The sequence below is a fragment of the Balaenoptera borealis genome, assembly GCF_965194805.1.
Source record: "Balaenoptera borealis genome assembly, chromosome: 1".
Lineage (NCBI taxonomy): Eukaryota > Metazoa > Chordata > Mammalia > Artiodactyla > Balaenopteridae > Balaenoptera > Balaenoptera borealis.
In genome coordinates, this window is record NC_138860.1 from 57260305 (window position 1) to 57283509 (window position 23205).

At 38.3% G+C, this 23205-nt stretch overlaps 1 protein-coding gene across 1 annotated transcript in view; it reads left to right on the top strand.

Moving 5' to 3' along the window:
- The window catches only part of TNFSF4 (TNF superfamily member 4), a 291799-nt gene that overhangs the window by 14687 nt on the left and 253907 nt on the right, over positions 1-23205 (top strand). Inside the window, exon 2 of the transcript XR_014248770.1 lies at positions 2322-5941. The gene's annotated coding sequence lies outside the window, so the exon portion shown is untranslated. Of the gene's footprint in view, positions 1-2321 lie in introns of the transcript that reaches the window.

Consider the following 23205-nt stretch of genomic DNA (forward strand, 5'->3'; position numbering starts at 1 on the left):
CAGGATAAACTTCTTAATAAAGTAAATTGGGAAGCTTGTCCTAATTTTTATTATCTGAATAGTTTAAATAGCTCAGGAATTATCTGTTCTTTAAGATATGTTGGACTTTCTGGTAAAACAGTCTGGAACTAGTGCTTGTTTTGAAGTTAGAACTTTTGGTACATTTTCAAGTTCTTCTCTGATTATTGGGCTAATTTTCTCTCTTCAAGAGTCAATATTAGTAATTTATATCTTCCAAAATGTGTCTATTTCATGTAGATTTTCTAAGTTATTGGCGTATGTTGGAAATTTTATAATTTAAATCTATTTTTGGTTATATTCCCTTTCTCATTTAATGTGTTTTTATTTCCTCTCCCTTTTTCTTGGTTCTACTTACTAATGGTTTTTATGTTGTAGTATTCAAAGACAAAACAAGAACAAAACTATTGTTTTATTTATCAGGTCTATTCAGTTTTGCTATGCTTTCTAGTTCATTAATTTCTACTTTTATTTTACTTAGTTTCTTTCTCCTATTCTCTGTTGGTTTATTTTGATGTTCTCTTTCTAGTTTCTTGAATTGAATGCTTAAATCATTTACTTTGTCTTCTATATGTTAATCAGATCACTAAAAATTCTGAATTTTTCTTTCAGTTAAGCTTTGGTGGTATCCCATAAGTTCTGAAATGTAGTATGTTTTTCAATTTCTAAACATTCTGTATTTTAGCACTGATTTCTACTTTAACCCAAGAGTTATTAGAAAACTGTTTTATAATGTTCATGGGATTAGATTGGGTTTGCTACCTTTTTCTTATTAATTTCTTGTTTTCTTGCAATATGATCTGTACCTTTGGAAGCATATTGAGATTTTATTTGCAACCTAGACCTTGATAAGTGTTTATCAATGCTTCATGGCCATTTAAAAAGAATGAATAGTCTCTGTTTAAAGACTCTGACAAATATTTGCCTGTGTACATCTGTCTTTCTGTCTGTCCATCAATCTATTATTGTTTCCCCATTCCTCCCTATCTACTAAAACTTATTAATGTCTTCCTTCTTTTCCTTACTCTTTCTCTTTCTACAGCATCAATCTCTGCTTCTCCACTGCTCATTCTATTAGCATACAAACATGCCCTCGTACAGTTCTGTCTAATAGGGATATAAGGTGAGCCACATATGTAATTTAAAATTTTATGATAGACACCTTAAAAAAGTGAAAAGAAATAAGTAAGACTAATGGTAATATATTTTATTTAACCCAATATATATAAAATATTATCATTTTAACATGCAATCAACATAAAAATTATTAACAAGATATTTTATGCTTTTTTGTACTAAGTTTTAAAAATCTGATACATTATTTACACCTATAGCACATCTCAGTTTGCAATAGTCACATTTCAAGTGTTCAATAACTACCTGTGACTGGTGGCTCCCATATTAGACAGCTCAGTTTAAAAGTCCTACCTTGACCCAACATTTCCTCCTGCTACAACTCACTTCTCTGTTCCTTTCTCTTTTTCTTCCTCTACCCATTAAAACTCATCTCGTTAAATCCAATGGAATTGCTGTTTGACAGAACTGACTACTTTTTGGGGAAACGCTTCTTACTCTGCTTCCATAACAACAAACTCTCCTGATTTTTTTCTCCTCTCTCACTGGTTAATCTGTCTCCTTTACTGACTCCTCGTCTTTTCCCTGATTTCTAAGTGTTGGAGCTTCACAGGCACATTCCTTGACCCTTTTATCTAACTACAGTTTCTCTGTAAGTGATGTCATCTAGTCCTATGACCTTAAATAACAAACACATGCTGATGCCCATTTTTATCTTCAGCCAACCTCAGGATTTGCATTGCCATCTATCTGCCATTTGACATTTTGACCTCTGTCACAAACATATGAAATATGTCCAAGATTTAATTCTTAATTCCCCACCTCCCCCACCAAACAAACTCATCTGATACAAGACTGAATATCCCCAGTTTTCCCCTTCTCTCTTAAGAGAAAGTCATCCTGAGTCCTCCTTTAACGCACCTCCAAAAGGACTCGACATCAAGTACAAGTGATTCTGCCTCCCAAGTATATCTTGTAATTGTTTATCTCTCTCCATCTTTACTCCTAGTCTCTGTATTCAGGTGTTCCAGTTATTAATTTTTTTTCCTTAATCTCCAAATCTACCTTTCTTTGTCCTGCTTTATGACCCGCGAGCTATACTCTGCAAACTACATTTTTTTCTCTGCCAGATGTTGGGTTTGGCCAGTTGGGGGTGAAGAGTGTGCTGAAGGGATTCTCAAAGCTGGAGAAGGAGGCACTTATCTTGATTTTTTTTCTCCACATGACAGTGAATGAATCAGCATACAGCTGGCCCTGGCGGTATTCCTTGTGGTGGTGGATTGCTCCCGTGGTTCCAGCTAGTAAATGTCCTCCAGAAGCTTTCTTCTTCATCCTAGCGGTGGGTGACATGTTTCTGAGCCATCCCCCTTAGAGGCCTGAATCTTAGCCTGGTACAGCCTTTCTCTACATTTTGACGTTTCCTCCTTGTTTACCTTTCCCTTGGCCTTAAGAGTGATAGCTGTAGTCTGTGTTTGCTGCCTCTATTCCCATAAAATTCTCTTCTGCTCTTTTAGTAGCTAACCACCTTTTCACCAAGTGAACAATTCTTTATATTATGCTCCCTCTGTTTGAATTGCTGTGTGGTTTCTATGTCTTGACTGGACCCTAACTGAAATAGAAATTGGTACCAGGAGTAGTCCTAGGAGAAAAACTCTCAAAGATTGCTTTCTGTTGTTGGTTTGGTCTGAGCCCCTTGCCAAGGGGAGATGCAGTGCTAGTTATACATGACATTCAGTGGCATCACAATCAAATAATCACACGTGTTGACTGTGATGAAATGCATGTGCTTTGGGGGCTCAAGTGGCTGCTGCACCTGACTCAAGTGGCAGTAGTGATCACTGCAATGACCTCGCTGCAGGTTAGATATTTCTGAGTACAGTGAGTCCTTACAGAAAGAAAATGAAAATCTCAGGACCTTATAAACTCTTGGTTCAATTTTTGGTCTGAGAACCAGAGAGCTTGCACAGCAGCCCTAAAATGATCTTTTTTTTTTATAGTCACAGGGCTGATATTATTGAAAATCAAATGCAAAATTTAGTTGTGCAGATTGCAGAATTACATCAGTTGAATTCACAGCCTTGCAAAGTGTTCCATGTGAAAGTTAGGTCATTAGTCAGAAAGGAATGACCTCCTAAAACTTGAAATGAGGAGTTTTGGTTGGACTCAAATAAAACTGAGAATATTGAGTCACTCTTAGTCCCCCTTGCCTGTACCTCTGTATCTGAGGAGTCTTTTTCTCCCTCAAAAACCTACAATTACCTCACCTGGAGCAGATACCTCACAAAAGAGAGGATGCCCATCCTCCTAAAAACCTACCCCAAACACTCCTATTGTCATTAGACCCATAACTAGGGTTAAGTTTCAGCATGGTTCTGGTGGCCTGGAAGTGGTAGCAGGTCCCTGAGTATAACTGGTGCTGAGTCCAGATTCCCAGATTTGCCCCTTCTTCCAGGAATCACTATTTGCTCTGTAGAGTGAGTTTGGACTAAGATAAGCTCAATAAACACTTGGCTCCAGATTCTCAGCCAATGTCTTTCAACACCATGGCTTCAAAAACTATTTGAGAGGTAATTTTCAGGCTCTTCAATGGAAGAATTCTCCTTAAACATATATGGTAACTATTGTTCGATTCTGGACCTGTCAGCATTGTTCCTCTTTGATAGCTTTCAGACCACATGGGTGATACTTAGGTGGCATATAGATATTGGTGGGAGAAATGAGGCATTGGCAGAGGCAGTTTCTCTTTCTCTGAGACTTTTTCTCCTGAACTTCCTGGGCACTGAGTCATCTTTAGCAAATGGCTGGGATTTAGCCATTGAAAAAAGGATCTCTATGTTCTAAGGAGAAGGAAAGCAGTCCTTAGATACTGAGCTCAAGTGTCTCTGAACTAAATTCCTTCATTTATCAGGAAGCCAGACAATTAAGGTTATATAAACAAAGTATTTACATGTATTATGCAGTCGGTGACACTCTTTCCCAAGGGTCCTCGTGGGCAGATAGGTTTATTTTGCAATTAACAATCAAAACCTTTTGTGAAATTTAGATTTGTGGATTGGAAGCGCAAAATTTCATCTTATACCTCTGGTTTATTTCTTTTGTGTACCCACTAAGGTATGTAGTCAGTTATTGTCAATAAGTATTCAGCCTTCATATCCATCTTAGGTTGGTTGAGAGTACAGTTCCACCAAAAACCAAACCGTGGGTTTGGGCCTAATGGACATCTCTTAATCTTGCTCTGTTCCATGGCCCTATCTCTGGGATCAACATCCTGGTCATAAAGGGAGCTGGGTAGGCTATATGGCTGATTTATATTAATAGAGGATAAACAATAGAAAGTACACATTTCTGATTAGAGGAGATGGGAAGGAGTATCATTGGTGTTGTCTTTTTATATAAAAACAGATTTGCTTAATATTTAAAGAGCTAAAGCTATTTACAAGTTAAAACTTATTCATATATCTCGTTTCTCTCCCCCTTTTCCTGTTCATTCATTCATTCATTCATTCATCCATTGAATAAGCATTTCCCTCTCTAAGTGCAAGGAACTGTACAAGGTATTGGTATATGGCCTCAATGAGCTTATAGTGTAATGTTCTCTTTCCTAATCTCTTCTCTACTTTTTCATCCCTTTGTCCTCCTCTTTCCCCTAAACATTTCTTCTTTGTCCTCCTCTTTCCCATCCCCTTTTTCTTTTATACATTATTATTTAAGCATATGATAATTTTTTTTTTTTTTTTTTTTTTTTGCTTAAAGAAACAGCTAACTCATATCAGGAAAGTTTGAGGAGTTCTTACAGCAATGATGGGCTGCAATCCTGCATTTTACCTTTGTCACCAACAATACCTGCTAGTGAGACAGGTGGAGACTTGGGGTAGTACAAGCAATGAGACCCTTTTACCTTACTGAGATCAGTTCCATGATGATGGACTCTAAGCTCTAACCATGTGCTATTTCAAAGTCTATCTCCTCCAGCGTAAGTAAAACCCCTACTTCCCTTAGAAATAATTTGAGTTTTAGGGGATTCTCTCTGCCCAGCTACCTTGCCCATATGGAGCCTAGAAAATTTAGTCACACAGAGGCATGTCGCCCAATGAAGAGAGTTTGGAATTGCTACATAAACACACTCTGTGAAAACATAAAGGTGTATGTTTACTCTTCATCTAGAATGGACTATGTAGGATTGGGGACTCTGGTTTTGTGTCTTCTCATGGTTGCATAGCACATGACCTGCTTTACTTGTCCAATAAATCTGTTGTAATTACTTAATAAATATTTACTGATAGCAATGAATAAAAATTAAGAATCTAGGCTGGTTATTTCAGTGGTCAAGGGGACAAATTCTGTGAGAACAAACTTTTCCACCTTCCCTTCCAAGCTGGAGTTTGTTTTTGTACTTCAGCTTTGGGTCCTCAACTGGAGCCAGAAACTGTGGGTCAAAGGATTATATAACCACTGATAATAAACAAGGCCAGAGATGGGAATTATGCATACCCCAGCCTGTTTTATAGTAGGTGTTTAGTGAAGACATAATATATAGATTATCTTGGTCCATACTCACTCTGAAGAGCAAGTAGTGTTTCCCTGGAAGAAGGGGCAAATCTGGGAACCTGGACTCAGCACCAGTTATATGCAGAGAACTGCTACCACTTCCAGGCCACCAGAACATGCTGAGAGTTAACCCTCGTTATGGGTCTAATGGCAATAGGGGGTGTTTGGGGTAGGTTTTAAGGAGGATGGGCATCCTCTCTTTTGTGAGGTATCTGCTCCAGGTAAGGTAATTATAAGGTTTTTGTGTATTGGGGAAGGCTCCTCAGATCCTCAGATACAGAAGAGCAAGCTCCTTTTTTTTTTTTTTTTTTAAATTGAGGTATAATTGACACACAACATTATATTAGTTTCAGGTGTACAGTGTAATTATTTGATAATTATATATATTGCAAAATGGTCACCACAATAAGTCTAGTAAACATTGTCACTGGACATAGAGAATTTTTTTCTTGTGATGAAACTGCAAGCTACCTTTTTTTCTAGAATCTTATTAGTTTTAGATTTTACATTTAGGTCTGTGAGTTGATTTTGTATAAGGTGTGGGGTATTGGTCAAGATCTATATTTCTTATGTATGTGTATACATATACATATATATATGAAATACATATATTAGTTGCTTTTAAATGTCCAAATGTTCCAGCACCATTTGTTAAAAGTACCATAATTTCTCTGCTGAACTCTTTTGTAGCCTTGTCAATAATCCACTGACCATAAATACAAGGATTTATTTCTAGACTCTCAATTCTATTTCATTGATCTATATTCCTATCTTTTTGACATTATCATACTGTCTATAAGTCTTGAAATTAGGTGGTGTGAGATCTCCAACTCTGTTCTTTTTCTATTTGTGTGTGTGTGTGTGTGTGTGTGTGTGTGTTTAAACTATTCTGGTTCCTTTGGCTTTCCATATAAAATTTTAAATCAGATTGTCTGTATCTATAAAAAAAAGTCCTGCTGGAATTTTGATGGGGATGGCCTTGACTCTATACGTTGGTTTGGGGAGAAACAATTTCTTAATAATATTGAATCTTCCAATTCATGAATACTGTATGTGTCTGCATTTTTTAAAGATCTTTTGTTTCTCTCATCAGTCTTTTGTAGTTTTTAGCATATAGATTCTGCACATATTTTGTTAGGTTTATACCTAAGTACTTCACTTATTTTTGGTACTATTGTAGACGGTATTTTAAAAATTTCAAATTTCAATTGTTGTATATAGCAATAAGATTGATTTGTATATTGATATGTATCCTGCTACCTTGCTAACTGATTTATTAGTTTTAGGATTTTTTTGTAGATTCTTTGAAATTTTCGACATTGCCAATTTTGTTATCTATAAGTAAAGATATTTTTGTTTCATACCTTCTAATCTATTGGGTGGGGCAAAAAGTGCCTTCAGTTTTTAAGTAAAAATAAAAGACACATTTTTCATTTTCACCAAGAACTTTACTGAGCAACATATTCACCCTTTTGTTCTACTACCTTCTGCCATTTTCCAGGCAACTTCATAATTCAGTCTTCCCAAAACTTTTTATCTTTTTGAGCAAAGAACCGTTCCAGGTGCCTTTAACAGTCGTCCAGGGAATTGAAATTTTTTCCATTAGGAGAATTTTGTAAAGACCTAAATAAGTGGAAATCCGAAGGTGCGATGTCTGGTGATTACGAAGGATGAATCAGAACTTCCCAGCCAAGCTGTAACAGTTTTTGCCTGGTCATCAAAGAAACATGCGGTGTTGCCGTTATCCTGATAGAAGATTATGTGTTTTCTGTTGACTAATTCTGGATGCTTTTTGTCGAGTGCTGCTTTCAGTTGGTCTAATTGGGAGCAGTACTTGTTGGAATTAATCGTTTCGTTTTCTGGAAGGAGCTCATAATAGAGGACTCTCTTCCAGTCCCACCAGATACACAACATCACATTCTTTGGATGAAGACAGACCTTTGGTGTGGTTGGTGGTGGTTCATTTCACTTGCCCCACAATCTCTTCCATTCCACATTATTGTACAGTATCCACTTTTCATCGTCCGTCACAATTTGTTTTAAAAACAGAACGTTTTCATTATGTTTCAGTAGAAAATCACATGTGGAAATATGGTCAAGAAGGTTTTTTTCGCTTAACTTATGTGGAACCCAAACATCAAAGCAATTCACGTAACCAAGCTGGTGCAAATTATTTTCAAAGCATGATTTGGATATTTTGAGTATGTCAGCTATCTCCCGCGTGGCATGACGTTGATTGTTCTCAATTATTGTTTCGATTTGATCACTATCAACTTCAACTGGTCTACCCGACTGTGGAGCATCGTCCAGCAAGAAATCTCCAGCACGAAACTTGGCAAACCACTTTTGACACATTCGATCAGCCACAGAACCTTCTCCATACATTGCACAAATCTTCTTGTGCATTTCAGTTGCATTTTTACCCTTCTTGAAATAATAAAGCATAATATCCTGAAAATGTTGCTTTTTTTCTTCCATCTTCAATATTAAAATAGCTATACAGGGCTTCCCTGGTGCCGCAGTGGTTAAGAATCCGCCTGCCAGTGCAGGGGACACGGGTTTGAGCCCTGGTCCAGGAAGATCCCACATGCTGTGGAGCAACTAAGCCCGTGTGCCACAGCTACTGATCCTGTGCTCTAGAGCCTGCGGGCCACAACTACTGAGCCCATGTGCCACAACTACTGAGCCCATGCGCCACAACTACTGAAACCCACGCACCTAGAGCCTGTGCTCCGCAACAAGAGAAGCCACCGCAGTGAGAAGCCCGTGCACTGAAACAAAGAGTAGCCCCCACTCGCCACAACTACAGAAAGCCCATGCACAGCAATGAAGACCCAATGCAGCCAAAAATAAATAAAATAAATAAATTAAAAAAAAATGGCTATACAAAAATTCACCAATTCTGATAATCTTTTTTTTAAATGCACGCTGGTATGACAGCTGTCACATACAATCTAATAAAATTGTTTCGAATGAAGTTAAAGACAACTAAATGCTACTAGAACCATCTTACAGAAGAAAACCAAACGAACATTTTGGCCCACACAGTATATGTCTTTTACCTCTTTTTATTGCATTATTATACTGGCTAGGACTTTCAGTACCATTTGACTAGGAGTAGTAAGAGAGGGCATTCCTTCCCTGTTCTCAGTTTTAGGGGGAAGGCATTTAGTCTCATCATTAAGTGTGAAGTTCCTTGTAGGTTTTTCATAGATACCTCTTTTTAGATTAAGGAAGTTCCTTCTATTCCTAGTCTGCTGAGATTTTTTATTATAAATGGATATTGAATTTATTCTAATGCTTTTTCTGCATCCAGTAAGATGTTTATGTGATTATTCTTCTTTAGACTGTTGATATGGTAAATTACATCGATTGTTTTTCAAATGTTGAACACACCTTGCGTTCCTTGGAGCAACCCCACTTTGTTGTGATGTATCCCTCTTATAGACTGTTGGATTCAATTTGTTAATATTTTGTAATATTTTTGTATCTATGTTCATGAGGGATATTGGTTTGAAATTTTCTTAATTGTAATGTCTTTATCTGGTTTTATCGTTTAATGCCAACCTCATAAAATGAGGTGAGAAGTATTGCCTCCCCTTCTTTCTGGGGAAGAGATTGTGTAAAATTGTTATTTCTTCTATCAGTGTTTGATAGACTTCACCATCTGGCCTGGAGTATCCTTTATGGAAGGCTTAAAACTACAAATTCAATTTCTTTAATAGATACAATATATATAAAAAATAAATAGATTTATTTAATAGAAATATATCCATTTCTTCCTGTGTGGGTTTGATAGTTTGTTCATCAAAGAATTGGTTCATTTCATATACATTATCAAATTTATAGACATAGAGTTTTCCCTAGAATTCCGTTATTATCTTTTCAATGTCTGTGGGGTCAGTAGTGATGTCCCTTCTTTCATTCCTGTTGTTAGTAACTCATGTTCTTTCTATTACTCTTGTTTAGTTTGACTAGAGGTTTATCAATTTTACTGAACATTTCAAAGCACCAGCTTTTGGTTTCATTAATTTTCTCTATTATTTGTTTTCTTCCTGTGAAAAATGCCATTGGAATTTTGATAGGAATTGAATTGAATCTGTATATTGCTTTGAGTAGTATGGAAATTTTAACAATATTAATTCTTCTGATTAATTCCACGATCATGCAATATCTTTCCATTTATTTGTATCTTCTTCAGTTTTTTTCATCAGTGTCTTGTAGTTTTCTGTATACAGGTCTTTCACCTCCTTGGTTAAATATATTACTAGGTAGTTTATTCTTTTTGATGTAATTGTAAATGGAATTGTTTTCTTAATTTCTCTTTCTGATAGTTCATTATTAGTGTATAGAAACACAACAGATTTTTATGCATTGATTTTGTATCCTGCAACTTGACTGAATTTGAGTAATATCATGTCATTTGCAAATAGTGACAGTTTTACTTCTTCCTTTCCAATTTGGATGCATTTATTTCTTTTTTCTTGCTTAATTGCTCTGGCTAGGACTTCCAATATTATGTTGAATAAAAGTGGTGAGAGTGAGCACCCTTGTCTTGCTCCTGATTTAGAGGAAAAGCTTTTAGCTTTTCACTCTTGGGTATGATTTTTTTTTTTGTCTCAATTTTAATTGATTTCTGCTCTTACCTTAATAATTTCCTTCCTTCTACTTGCTTTGGGTTTATTTTGCTCTTCTTTTTCTAGTTTTTAAAGGTGTACAATTATATTATTGATTTGAGACATTCTTCTTTTCCAATATAATCATTTAATGGTATAAATTCCATTTGAACCACTGTTTTAATTGCCTCCCACAAAATTTGATATGTTGTAGTTTTATTTTCATTTCATTTCCCCCTAGTTTCCTTTGTGGCTTTTTCTTTGACCCATGGGTAATTTAGAAGTATGTTGTTTGATTTCCAAATATTTGTAGATTTACTAGATATCTTTCTTGTATTAACTTCTAATTTAATTCCATTATGATCCAAGAAGATATTTTATGTGATTTCAATTATTATAAGTTTGTTAAGATTTGTTTAATGGCCCAGAATTTGGTGTATCATGGTGAATATCCCATGTGCACTTAAAAAAAATTGTTTTCTACTGTTGTTAGGTAGAGTGTTCTGTAAAGGTGAATTATGTCAACTGGTTTATAATGGTGTTTAGGTATTCTGTGTTGGTACTGATTTTTTGTCTACTTCTATCAATTACTGTGAGAGAAATGTTGAAATCTCTAAGTATAATCGTGGATTTATCTACTTCTCATTTCAGTTCTATCTGTGTTTTTAAGTTTTTGGAAGTTGTCTTGTTAGGTGCATACACATTTAAGATTTTTATTTTTTTTGGTGAATTCACTCTTTTCTTATTATATAATATCTTTTTTTCCCCCACGCCTGGTAGTAGTCCTTGAAGTCTATTCTGTCTGATATTAACATAGCCACTCCATATTTCTTTTGATTAGTGTTTGCATACTATTTTTCCATCCTTTAACTTTTGACCCATTTATGTCTCTATTTTAAAAGAGATAGCATATGTTGAATTGTTTGATTGTTTTAACAGATAATCCACTCGGTTTGCTTCAGACTGTCTATGTTCTGTGAGTGATAGTTCCAATAGCACCTCAGTTTTTGGAACCTTTGCTAGGCTGCTTTGAATATGTTGTGTGCTTGTGCAGTTCAGGGTTAAGCATCTTCTTTATCCATTCATCTGGTGATGGAAGCTTTTATTCTTTTTTTTGTTGTTGTTAATTGGCGTATAGTTGTTTTACACTGTTGTGTTAGTTTCTACTGTACAGTGAAGTGGAGTTCCCTGTGCTATACAGCAGGTTCTTATTAGTTATCTATTTTATACAGATTAGTGTATATATGTGAATCCCAATCTCCCAATTCATCCCACCCCCCAGAAGCTTTTATTCTTATTTTCCACTTTATTGTTTATTTTTGACAATGAGAGTATTTTCTCATGGAATTTTGAACATCTTTACCTTGTGGCAAAATTATTTAGAATTTAAGATTTTAGTAGTTTATATTAGATCATGTAAATATAGCCTGTATTTTGCTTTGATGGCTTTTAAACTTGACAGATTGTATTATTTTAAGAGAGATTTAAAATGCCTCATCTCACAGTGTGTGTAGATTATACCTGGAAACAATGTTTATTTAAAAATAAATCTGTTTTTGGTCTATTTAGGACTTGGTATGAAGAACATGCAATGCAAACAAATATAAATGAGAAAAGATATTTCAACAGGAGGCTTCACTGATTTATTGTTTATTTAACTGCTTTGAGCAAAATGCTTGGTTCTTACTTGAGTGAGAAAGTGAATGAGGCCCAGTCATCTACAAGGATGAAAATTAGATTCTGATTGAGGCTTCTGCTGTAAGACAACACTGTCTCCTCTAGCATGGAAGAACAGTATCATCTTCAAGCTCTTGGAATTAAGAATGTACAGAACTGGGTTTCCCACCTGTGAGGAGGGTATATTTGAGAGATTATTTACAAGTTGTGTATTTGATGGTGGTGGTAGGGGCAGGGGTCATGCTTGCCTCTTGGTCACAAGTGAGTCTGCAGAATCATTCAGCAGCTTTTCTGGCAGACTTAGCCTGTGTCCCAGTGTCACTGACTGTCACCTAAAGCAGGGGTCTCCAACCCATGGACCGCAGACTGGTACCCATCTGCAGCCTGGTAGGAACAAGGCTGCACAGCAGGAGGTGAGTGGCAGGCAAGCGAAGCTTCACCTGCCGCTCCCCATCGCTCGTATTACCGCCTGAACCATCCCCCTGCCCCCATCCGTGGAAAAATTGTCTTCCACGAAACCAGTTCCTGGTGCCAAAAAGGTTGGGGACTGTTGACCTAAAGCAATAATCGGTGGCCCTTAACTTCTCATCACATACAACTTTCCTCTCCTACTCCTCTCTTCTCTTGCTCCTTCTTTCCTTGACTTCTGTGAGGGATAGTGGGATTGTGGCCACTGGCTGCCACTCAGGTTGCATGAAAGTGATGCCCAGGGGTGGCATGGCATCCACTCTTTGAGGAGATCGGGTAGATGGAGGCCACTGGTACCCCTATTTTCACATGCTGTAGACAGTCGGAGATTGAAAGGAAGGCAGCTGTGATCAGAAATGGTGGGGTCTCACTATGGAGATGGTAGAGGATTCTGGAGAAGAAAAACGTTGTCTGGTGCTGAGTCAATAGGAATTGAATGTTGTAGGTAGAAACTGGCAGAGCAGAAAACAGAAACAAGAGGATGTGAGACTGATCAGGGAATAATTGGAGTGAGAAGAGTCCTAGTGGCTGAACATTGTCAGATATTTGCACGTACAGCATGTTGTTGATTAGAAAAGAGGCTCTTTGCTCTGAAATGTCTTCATCAGTGAAAGTCAAGGAAATGAGCTCAGCAGGGGCACAGTGAACTCAAGTCTACTCCTCTGCATTAACAGGGCATTAGGACTGGTCTGAAGAACTCAAACTTACCTTCTGTAACAGCTTCTCCTGGCTCTCAGCCTACACACTCTCTGTCTCCGAGTTCCTACAGCCTGTCAGCTCAACATGCATTGTTGATTGATGGTGGGAGCAGTCTCAAATTGTTTTGCAAGTTTTTTAACTCTGTTAGGTCAAGGATTATGCTTTATATTTCCCATATACCCCCCTTTATTTGTCACATAGTAGGTGCACAAACATACATTCTAAATGGAAATAGAGAATGCAAAGAGTTCTGAACTTGGAGGCAGATGACCTCAACTTTAATTCGGTTTTGTACTTGTCAACTTTCTCATTTCTATGCAGGGAAGAGCGATCTCTGCTCTGCCTACTTCACTGGGTTAATGTAAGAATTCATGAAAAATGCTGTTGGTTCACAAACTCCTCCCTGTACGTGAAGGGCAAGGAGAGACTGACGAAAGAGTCAGACCACTCCAGATGGGCAGGTGATGGTTTTAATAAGCAAGGGAACTTACTTGCAAGGCTTGCCTTGGGGGGAGGGCACAAGATGAGTAGATCTCGGTACCTGCTCACCAAAATCTTAAAAGTTTATATATAGCTGGGTTCAATCACGTGAACTGTCCAGATGGTCTCAACAACACCTTACTCCTTCAAGGCTATGTCTTTGAAAATGGTTCCCAAGTGTGAGTTGGTGCAGGGAACGTACATTCTAAGGACAGGGGGTGCTAATGAGGCACCTCCGATTGCCTGGGTCCAGCTCTAGGGTCAACCTGCGGTCACACCTTCTGAACAACTTTTATCCAACAAATGTGAATCTCCTTTTGTGAGCTTGGAACTACTATAGAAATGTAATACACCCATCCTTTAAGTCTTTATTCAGCTGTCACCTTCACTGTGAGAACTTCCCAGTTCTTTAGCCAGATCTAGACTTGGGGAAGTCCCAAGCCTAGACTTGCCCTTGCCTGTCACACCCTGCCCTGTGGATGGGTTACTTGCAGAGTCTCAACTGTTTTTCTAAATACAGATTTTTTATTGCGGGTGCTTAGAGGTCTACGCTGCAGAGGTGGTACAACATTGGTCTCTTGTCTATAGGCTGCTGGCAGGCTATTTTTCTTGCTTACTTATTTATTTGGCAAATTGTGTTAGATGCTGAAGAATCAGAGATCAATTTAAAAAAAAAGCTTACAGTTCAGTGAGGGAGACAGAACACAAACAAGTAGTCATAAAAATATATGATTATAAATTGTGATAAGTGCCAGGAAGGAAACTAACAGGGAGGGTATGGTTGGAGGGAGAAGGTGTCCTCTATTAGCAGGGACCTGAGGAAGAAAACAAGCCAGCCATGCAGAGAGCTGTGATAAGAACATTCTGGGCTGAGGGAACAGTATGAAGGAAGGCCCAGAGGCTAAACAAATTTTCTAAATGAAGAACTGAAAGGTGGCTGGTGGGGCTGGAGTCTAGGGCAGAGAGGAAGAGAATAATGCCCAGGATGAGTTGGGAGGGTGGACTGGGGCCAGGTCATGAGTGACTGAAAACTGTGGAGTGTGTGGTTCTAAAATCACCTCATTGTCTGAGTCCAGGACATTCCCTGTCTCAAAGTCAGACTCAAAACATTGCCTTTGATGCTCACACTTACATACTCATTAAAGCCTGGGAGGTATTCTTATCTCTCCCCTCTCCGTGACCACCCCATCCCATATCCAATCCGTCAGCACATTCTGCTAATTCCATCTGCAAATAGCTTTCCAAATCCATCCACTTCCCTCACCTCCACTGTCACCACCCTGGATCAAACTGCCCTTCTTGCCTGGTCTCCTGTAGAAAACTTCTAGGCAGTACTGTGCTGGTAAGCTGGCTCTTGAGAGCAGGAAGGTAGGAAAGCCCTGATTTGTAGCATTTGCAAGTTTTCTTGGTATAAGGAAACTTATACCATGGCCTAGTTCAGTCTACTAACCTGATGGCACTAGATGTGGCCTTGGGAAGATACGGACACAGTCAAGTTTCTTGAGCCAGAGCAAGCCAGCAGCTGTACACCACGGCTTAGGGGTTCCTGCTCCCTTCTTGCAGTGTTCCCCTGTGTTGTTTCTACAGCAACCAGAGTTCTCTCTTTTTTTTTTTTTAATGGAAGTAGAGTTGATTTACCATGTTGTGTTAGTTTCAGGTATAAAGCAAAGTGATTCAGTTATATATATATATATTTTTTCAGATTATTTTCCATTATAGGTTATTACAAGATATTGAATGTAGTTCCCTGTGCTATACAGTAGGTCCTTGTTGTTTATCTATTTTATACATAGTATTGTGTGCCTGTTAATCCCAAACTCTTAATTTGTCCCTTCCCCCTATGGTAACCATAAGTTTTTTTCTCTGTTTGTGAGTCTGTTTCTATTTTGTAAATAAGTTCATCAGTATCATTATTTTTTTAGATTCCACATATAAGTGATATCATATGATATTTGTTTTTCTCTGTCTGACTTACTTCACTTAGTATGGTAATCTCTTGGTCCATCCATGTTGCTACAAATGGCATTATTTCATTCTTTTTTATGGCTGAAAAATATTCTATTGTGTATATATATATATATATATATATATATATACCATATCTTCTTTATCTGTTCATCTGTCAATGGACATTTAGGTTGCTTCCATGTCTTGGCTAAATAGTGCTGCTATGAACATTGGGGTGCATGATCTTTTCGAATTAGGGTTTTGTCTGGAAATATGCCCAGGAGTAGGATTGCTGGATCATATGATAACTCTATTTTTAGTTTTTTGAGGAATCTCCATACTGTTCTCCATAGTGGCTACACCAGTTTACATTCCCACCAACAGTGTAGGAGGGTTCCCTTTTCTCCATACCCTCTCCAGCATTTGTTATTTGCAGACTTTTTGATAATGGCCATTCTGATCTGTATGAGGTGATAACTCGTACCCAGAGTACTCTGTTTAAAGCACAGATCTGATCATGCCCTTCCCCTCCTCAATGCCTTCCCATTATGTTTTGACTTTATCATGACTTGGGCAGTTTTCTTGAAAGAAGAGCCCAGACTTGGTCCTGGTGCATGTCAAGAATTTTAGACCTGATTCTTACAGATGCACAAACACATCTTTGAGCTAGCTAAACTTTTAAACCATTTTACAAGTATTCCATTGACTCCACCCAACTTGCATGTAAATTTCTCTCTCTTTCCCAGTCCTAATACTGCCCAAGGGTGGAAATGTAGTTCGTACTTGCAAACACCCTCTGGCCTGTGATATATGTTGGATCATTATGGACCTCATGAGTCTGGTACAGCTGAAAATTAAAGCAAAAAGTGACAGGACTGTACTCACTCATCTCTATTTTGCTGGCATATCTTTCAGTGCTCCACACATGGTAGGTGTTCAGTAAATGTTATTCCTCTTTTGCCTGCCTAGATGCAGTGCTTACTTTCTTGAAGGCCCTAGGCTTAAGCTAATGTATATGTCTGTCCTGGGAAGTGTTGCTGGCAGGAAGCATGCGCGGTTCAGAAGTGGGGCATGATTGGAGGGGAGGTAGCGGGCGTCCAGGTAGCGTTTCCCCAGGACAGGATGAACAGGCCACGGACAGCAGGTGCTACCTTCTCCTCTTCAGTTAGAGAAGTAGAATAAGTTCAATTACAGGCTAATTAATAACTACAAATATTTTGACCAGTGCTTTACAGTTTACACAACACATTCATATAAATTTTCTCATTTAGTTTTTGCTACAGTCCTATGAGGTCACCGATTTCATAAGAGAGGAAATTGACACCCATTAAAGTGACTTACAAAGATCAAATCATTGGTGTTGGAACAAGGACTTCAGGTTTTCAGATATTCAATATAATATTCTTGTACTGTACCGTATTTGATTTCGGGAGAGGTTTCTGCTGCTCCTTAGCTTTGCTGTGTAGATAGTACATTGCTGGAAATCTTGGATCAGGTCTGCCAAACACATCTGATTTCTCAGAGGGTTATGTTTCCCATTGTTTGAGCAGCTTTCTGTTAAGAATGCCAAACTTGTGACTGTAAATTAATTCTTTATACCCTTGGGGGATTGAGCCTTCCAAGTGAATTGTAGAAACACATTTTTATAGAAAGTGCTGGTAAAATAACCTTTTTAACTCTTTGCAGCCTTTCAGAGGACTCACAAAAGCCCCAGTGGAATGGCAGCTGGCAGTTGAATGATATTCCACATTCTTTAAGCTAAAAGGTACCTTGTTAGATACACTAGTAAGAAGGCTTCAGATGTAATTGCTTAAATTCCTTTCATAATGAGAACATTTTATTACTCCACTGAAGAGTGTGTGCCAAGAACTTAAAAATTACTAAGTAAACCAAATAACTTTGACACAGAATAACTTCTGAAAAGAAAATGACCATGGTTCAATATACAGACTCAAACAAACCAACCCTTAAAACTCAAAATGAAACCCAATCTTTATTTCATTTATATCATAAACTGATATGAATCCAATGTGGATATGGGAATTAAAATTTAAACAAATAGAAGAACATATAAATGACTAGAAGAAAATTTACACAAATATATGATCTTTGAATTGGAGGACTTCTAAATATAAATGAAGAAACCATAAAGAATAGATTTGCATAGATGGAAAATTTTAAAATTCTATATATCAGAAAATGTAATAAACAAAATTAAGAGGCAAATAATGTACTGGGAAAAATACTTCTACTTTGTAAGTCAAAGTGTTATTCTTCTTAATATAGAAAATAGGCAAAAGTTCACAGAAAGAAATACAACTAATCAATAAATACATTCAGAATCATTCAACCTCACGAAAAGTCAAAGAAGTGCACATTAAATCTATAGTGAGATACTTTTTTTACCTGCTCAGACTGGCAAGGGGACATTTTTAATCTTATATTTTGTGAAAATTTTCTAGAGATATAATATAACAATGTGCATTAAGAGCCATAAAAATTCTTATTTCCTTGAGGTTAACAAGAAACCTGCTAGACCTGTATAAAGAATATCAACGTAAACATTTTTTTAATGTATTTATTTTTACTGTGGGACATATATTTCTGCATGGAAAGCGTCAGCCTTATAAATACATATATCAATTTTCCCCAAATTTTTAAGTTTAATGCAATTCCAGTGAAAAACTCTATTAGTATTTTATTTTGGGAGGTTTATGGGAATTGACAAAGTGATTTAAATTTTTCTTTTATGTTCTGAGTAAAGTATTTTCTTGGGGCACAGAAAAATTTATTAGGAAAGAATAAATAGGAAAGTAAGCCAAGAAGATTTTAAATAGGAACAATATAAATAGGAAAGATGCCTGCAGTGGGATATTATTATGTGTTGTAAATCCAAGAAAACTAAAGGCAGGGTAGTTGAAAGACAGCCATGTAGATCCAACAGAATAGAGTGACCACATATAAACCCTAGTATGTGTGAGAATTTAGCATGTGATAACAAAGTAGAAAAATATGATCATTCAATAGATAGTGCTGGGTCAACTGAGAAACTATTTCGAAAAAAATAACAATAGATTTTTACCTAGTAGCATATAACAAAACAAATCCCAAATGGAATTAGTTAAATAAAGAGAAATGACACTTAAAAAACTAGAAAATAAAGATGAATGCCTATATCATTTTCTAGTGAGAAAGGCCTTTTTAAGTAAACAAAAACTATAAAGGGAAAGATTGATAGAGCTGATTACACAATAATTTAAAACTACCACAAGTTAAATTAATAAGTAAATAACTATTTATAACAAAAAACAACACAAAGTTAAAATCCTTAATAAAAGAAAAAGCCTAAAGAGCTTGTCCTTGTCCCTCAGGTTTGATAATTCACTAGAAGGACTACAGAACTCAGGAAAGCACTATATTTATAATTAAAGTTTTATTGTAGTCAAAGGAAATAGACTAAAATCATCAGAAGGAAGAGACACATAGGGCAGAGTCTTGGAGGGGTCCAAACATGGGGCTTCTCATTGTCCTCCCCCCACAGAGTCATGGATGGTGTTGCCTCCTGGCCACTATATGTGACAGAATAATGCCAACCTTATTATTCAATACTCACAGAATAATGCCAACCAGGGAAGCTCACCTGAGGCTTTGGTGTCCAGAGTTTTTAGTGGAGCTTGATCACATATTGTCCACATGGCTGGCTTTGTTTCCATCCCCCCCAGGAGCTCAGACTAATGGTCTCTAGTTCCTCCAGAGGTCAAAACTGGTACAGCATGGCTCAAAGGCCCTATCATAAATCACGTCATTAGACTATCTCCCAGGAAAACAAAGATACTCTCATCAGTCAGGGCCTTCCGGCGGCCTAGAGATCACCTACCAGCAGCCAAGCACAAGATCAAGGTGCCAGTGGAGTCCATTCCTGGTGAGGGCTCTCTTCCTGGCTTGCATATGTCTGCCTTCTTGCTGTGTCCTCTTGTGGTGGGGAGAGAGAGTGAGCTCCCTGGTGTCTCTGTTAAAAAGAACACCAATCTTATTGAATCAAGGCTGTACCCTTATGACCTCATTTGACCTTAATTACTTCTTTACTCCAAATACAGCCACACTGGAGGTGAGGGCTTCAACATATGGATTTTGAGAGGACACAATTCAGTCCACAGCATATATTGATAAATAACTCAGTTATTTAGTGAGTTCTAGAACTTTCTTATTTGCTTTGCCTTGGCCATTTCCAGCTTCCTGGGTTATATCTTTTAATGAATATCTCTAGTAGGCACAGCCCTCTCTCCTATCACTTTCTGGATCCATCAGAATAGGGGCATTTGATGTCATTACCCAAAAGATTCAGCCTTGCTTCCTATCATGTGGCGTCAGAGTGCCAGAGATGACCGTGAGTACCCATGTAGCTTGGAGTCTCAGCAGTCCCCACAAACTTCCATTTGCTGTCCCCCTCACCCCCTGTGCCCTGTCCTGTTTTGCTGGCCCAGCCTGTAGGTGAAACCTCAGTATTATTCATGCCCAGCATTCCAGTCTTCAACCTAGGGAGGAACCCTAGGCCAGTTGATGAGGGTTCTGTTTATTTAGTGTTTCACCTTCTCCTGCAGGGGCATTGGATGCTCTCCCAGGCAAGAGCATACCTGTCAGCAGAATTTCTCTGGATTTCCTTCTTTTGTCTGCCAGATTAGATCACCTGAAATAAAAGCCCATGTGATCCATGCCTATATTCGCCATTACCTTTGGACACTGTGTATCAGTTACTCAGATGGCATTATGGGTGCTAGCTTCTGCAGAGGAGAGTCTTTGCTGTCATCTCCCATTTGGTCCCTGTGGCATTGAATGCCTGCACATTTTAACATCTACCCCATTTCATGACCCTAAAATCTCCCAAATATTAAATGATAACTTTTAGAAAACTACTAAGTAGTGTGAAGACCCCCCCCCCCGCATCCCTCCCAGCACATCCATGGTCTCTCACCCTGTCTCTGCTCACACCCCATCTTTCACTCCTACTCCCATGCTGAGCCTCACTGCCATCTTCTACTGATTCAGCACTTGGTGATAAAAAAGGTGAAAGGTTAATGATCAAATTGGCTACATCAAAATATCCTATTATGTTGCAGCACACCCATTGTTTGCTTATTCACCAATTTTTCTGCCAGGTCTCCTAAGTGATCTTTTGTACAAAGAGAAGAGAAAATGCCACAAGGTAATTTATGAGACTTAACAGGGACTAAAAAGCAACTAGATCATAATAATAACAGTTACCATGCACATGTAATATCATAATTAGATATAAGGCAAGAAAATATAAGGAAAGGTAAAGTCATTAAAATTTTTTTGTATATTAATTTTCTAGGGCTGCCATAACTGAACACTGCAAACTGGGTAGCTAAAACAACAGATATTATTGTCTCAGAGTTCTGGAGGCTGGAAGTCTGAGGTCAAGGTGTCAGCAGAGTTGGTTTCTGGTGAGCCTCTCTTCCTGGTTTGCAGATGACCACCTTCTCACTATCTCCTCACGTGGCCTGTCCTTTGTGTGCAGAGAGAGCTCTCTGGTATCTCTTCCTCTTCTTGTAGGACACCAGTCCTATAGGATTAGGTTCTCATCCTTGTGACCACCTTTGACCTTAATTACCTCATTAGAGGCCCCATCTCCAAATACAGTCACACTGGGGGTTAGGGCTTCAACATATGAATTTCAGGGGGGACACAATTCAGTCCATAAAACTCTGGTTCTAACTGCAATTTTCTAATAAAGATCCAGCTGCCTTGGGCTCGGCGGGGCATTTCAGAGAGAACTAGTCTCTGGGTCTGGATTGGGTTCGTTCCTGGGGAACAACCCCTATCACCTTTTTACAGAATATTCCTGAAAAGGGATGTGTCTTATTTCACATTGATTATGCGCCAAGTGCTCATTGTGGAGGCCTCGTCTTCCTTCACCTTGTTAGGTGATAGCTATTAGGTATTAGTTATCAATCCTCATGGCTTCCTTCCCCCCACTTCTGGCAGGCTCTCTCAGGGCATTGCCATACCCTGCTTATTTCTCTTTGCAGCTCTCATCACATACATCCGCTGATGCCAGGGTTCCATACTGAGCTTAATGCTAGCCTTATGTTCATGAGACATCTTTGGTCATAAGTGTAGCTGGAGAAGAATAAGTTGGCCAAGGAAATGAGCACACAGTGATGATTCATCTTGACATTCCCTTCCTCCAAGAAGGCCTCTCCATGGCCAGCACAGAGAGGGGGCCAGGCTCTTTCTACTTCCCTTTCATGTGTCTCCATGACCTGAATCACAGGCCACAGGGGGCTGGGGAGAGATTCCTTACCCTTTACCTGGCTTCCCTTTTAAAATTTGCCTCCCACGGAAAGTTTCCCAGCTTTTCTAGTTATTGGTGTTGTATGTCCTCACCAGGAGGCCCTTGTATACAAGGAAGCTAACATTTTTTGAGCAACCAGCCCTTGGTGTGTGTTTTTATACATTACCTTACTTATTTCTCATATAGCGCATTCTACTATGAGGGTCAGAGGTGCTCAAAGGCTAGGTCATGTCCTTAGGTCACCTGCAAGTAAGTGCTTGGCCAGGATCTAAACTCAACTCCAAACTTCATCAAACATCAAAATCGGGTTATGTTCCTGACTGCTCCTTTTATGTCATGCATACTGAGACCATGGTCTACTGTCAGTAGAGGACAGCATGCAAGGTAATGCATTTGAAAGCAATCTGTCAACTGTGAAAGACTTTATTCAGAAAGCAAGTACTGGCAAAAAGAATCTTTTTAGCAGCCAACCTTCCTCCTGGGGAGAAAGCTCAGCTGAGGTTGGTTCACTAAAGATAGATGAATTGGTACTTTACCACTGAGGGCCAATGAAGGCACAAGAAAGCAGTGTGTCTGCGTTCTGGTAGCAGGCCCCAGCAGGGTCCAAAGCCCAGGGCACAGTGCAGGGCTCCTCTTCTGTTGCGCTTCTAACAATTACTGCCCCAGTATGGTGAAAGCACCCTCTGCCGCCCAGCATCTCACTCGAGAAAGAAGGTAAAGACCTCTAAGAACCTTAACCTGGAAGGCACCACAGTATTTCTGAATTTCAAACCCAATTTGAAGATTGCTATTTAAGGAATCCAACGTTTTCTTAAAAAAATATTGTATTGGAAGATATTCAGAATGTAAAACTATTCTCTAAAGAAAGTTGAAACAACTATGGTAATTCATTCACTTTAAGTCTGTACATAAGAAATATTCATTTAACAATGTAAACAACATGCTCTTTAGCTCTTTGGAGGATGGCCGTGGGGAAAACCTAAAAATAATTACTGGCTAAATAACATTTTAAGAAGTCTTACTAAGATGAAAGGTGAAAATTCAAACATATCCCTTCGGAGGCTGGTATTCACATTATAAACGGATTCTTCGTTTTACAGAAGACTTCGGCATAGTTCTAGGCTTAACCGCCAATTATCCTCTCCCCAGCAGAGCTCTGAGAATCTGAGAAGGTAGGGGTTTGTGGGCTCTTTGGGCACTAGGGGTAGAGTTTCTTGTCTTGAGAATTTTTTTTTTTTAGGATTAAGTACACAGCTTGAGTCACATCTGACCTAAGTGACAAATTACATAAATGTTGGGATTGCATATGTTTTATACTACAATTATTTGTTCATACAGAGTATGAAGTTAGTTCCTGTTGTG